The 2,568-nt window shown below is 31.2% G+C and overlaps 1 non-coding gene across 1 annotated transcript; it reads right to left on the bottom strand.

Moving 5' to 3' along the window:
- Positions 1–1,195: 1,195 nt before the first annotated feature.
- LOC111763221 (small nucleolar RNA SNORA65) lies at positions 1,196–1,325 on the bottom strand. Its single transcript, XR_002796130.2, has one exon. It is a non-coding gene; the product is annotated as a small nucleolar RNA SNORA65 (small nucleolar RNA).
- Between the last annotated feature and the right edge of the window lie 1,243 nt (positions 1,326–2,568).

Raw genomic sequence — 2,568 nt, 5'->3', positions numbered from 1 at the left:
TATAACTAACTCAAACTCAACATTACCAAGATTTTATCTGATTTTTTTTCTGGAAATTTTATAGTATTGCTTTATTATTGTTTTATAGTATTGCTTTATTTATTGTTTATGATGCAGTTTGAATTAGTTTTTGTGAAAGGTGTAAGGTATGAGTCTACAATTTTTCTCTGTTTGGGTGTCCAAATGGTACAAATGTTGCAGCACCATTTGTTGAAAAGAGGTTTTTTTGTATTGAATTGCCTTTGCAACTTTGTCAAAGATCAACTGACTATATTTGTGTGGGTCTATAATGTGTGGCTTTCTATTCTGTTCCACTGACTTATGTCTATATTCTTTCACCAATGAATGCTGTATTGATTATGGTTATTATATACTAAGTCTTGAAGTTGGGAAGTATCAATCATTTGAATTTATTCTTTTTCTATAGTATTGTGGTTACAAATCTCTGTCTTTTGTTTACTCATATACATTTGAGAATCACTTTGTTGATATCTACAAATGGTTTCCTGGAATTTTCTTTGAAATTACATTGAATTTATATATCATCTTGGAAAGAAATGATATCTAAACAATAACCAAAGCAAGCTTTTAAATTATTATCTTTTCAATATGTTTACTATCCATAAACTTACTGCACAAATAACTATATTTTTCTACTACTACACCACATGATAAATGCTTTCTTTGGTGTTCATTAACTTAGTCTCTATTTGGATGGCAATGGATTGTAAAATAAGCCATTTATAAACTTTCTTTTTGAAGTAGTGAATGTTGAGATAATAAAAAATTTAGAGAAATCATTTTAGAAGTTTTTAATATAACCATGTTTTTTCCTTCAATAAAGTGTCTATATGTTTATTTACCGGGTGTCAAACGATCTTTTATTGAACTATTTTCCTTGGTAGTTCTTAACTAGCTGGACATTCCTCTGCACCACTGTTGGGGTCATCTGTGATGTCATGAGGGTGGTGGCCACTAACAATGCAGCCCACAGACTGGGCAGTCCCCGGAATCTCTTTAATGGTTCCAGAAGTTCTCAGGCTAAATATTGTGCTGCATATGTGCGCAATGTTGTAAATCTCATCAAAGGTGATATTTCCACTGAGTATAACTGTAGAAAAGAAAAATACTAAATACATCAAAAGTTTGCCACAACCACAGCAAAATACATTATGTCCTCCTGTGTTCATTTCCAGGCTGTTATCCTGCTTTCAGCACAGAATCATCTGCATGAAGAACAAGCCTGTTTCCTAAGCTGGGGCTTAGTATCATCTCACCACTGGATTTCACCAGCCAACAAAGAACTGGTCAGGTGCAGTGGCAGGTGGTTATGAAGTGTTTAAATTTAAATTTTAGAAATTTAGAAAGCTAATTAAATCAAGTAGCATGGATTACTTGATATGTATTCATCGTACAGAGGTAGAATATGATACAGATTGAGTTCCTTAAAATGTGATATTCTCTAATTTTCTTTGAGTTACTTTGTAAATTCTAAATTTCCAAACACAAACTAAAAGTGATAGATTTGTGAGAAAGCCTTTTTACAAACTGAATTTTTCCCTCCTGAGATGGTTAAAACCCAGGGAACGTTATAGACTATTCAGTAGACATGTTAAGATAAACTCTGGGCTAAAGTCATATACTTATTAGGAAAGCAATCACTTGAATATACATATATTGTAAAATATTAGATCATATCATATATATTAAAGTATTTTAAAAATCAGCTATTAGATGATATGGGAATAAATGAGTTTTATATTTTAAAAGAATATATATACTCTTTTAGATTACTTCATATAATCTAATTTATTTTGAAACTGTCACCTGGCATTTCTAATCTGAACAGAATATGTGTTAGAAATATGGTAGCATGACGCTGTCCCTGATATAAGCTATGAGCTGTCCTACTCTTAAAGTTTGGAAAAAAAAAAAAAGAGGTAATAAAGTTAAAATTGGAATCCCAAGCTAGGGTCAAAATATACTATTTGGAAAAATCAAAATAAAATAATTCTTAGTTATCTGAAAAAATAAAATTTATGAGAGATAATTCAAAAATACATGTCAGAGGATCTTGTTCTCAGTAAAAAGATAATATAGATCATCAAAATTAGAGGGACCAAACATGGTAATTAACTGTCTCCTCTCTTTACATTATTCTCTTTGGGTAATCTCATCTAGGTCCATCATTTTAAATACTTCGTAGATCAGTGATGCCTTAGTTACATCTCCAGTGCTGATCTGTTTTGAACTCCAAACTCCATCTCACTACTTGGTATCTACTTTTGAATTTTTCACTGCCAAACCTAACATCACCAAAATGAAAATCTGAGCTGTATATAAAAAAGCAATTCTGGATTTAAAAATTATGAGTTTAAGTTCATACTACAACCATTAGGAGGAATAAGTTTCATAATCGCTATTAAAGATAGTTATGTTTAGGTTAGAATGGCATTTGAAGATAAATAATTTTAATGCCTGTCTAAGAGGGCACCAGGGAAAGGCAGAAACAGATGACCAACAGAATCATTCAGATTGTGGTGATTCCTATATTTATAATTTTTTCTA

The sequence above is a fragment of the Dasypus novemcinctus genome, chromosome 1 (assembly GCF_030445035.2).
Source record: "Dasypus novemcinctus isolate mDasNov1 chromosome 1, mDasNov1.1.hap2, whole genome shotgun sequence".
In the NCBI taxonomy this organism is placed as follows: domain Eukaryota; kingdom Metazoa; phylum Chordata; class Mammalia; order Cingulata; family Dasypodidae; genus Dasypus; species Dasypus novemcinctus.
This window is presented reverse-complemented; position numbering and strand designations above follow the sequence as displayed.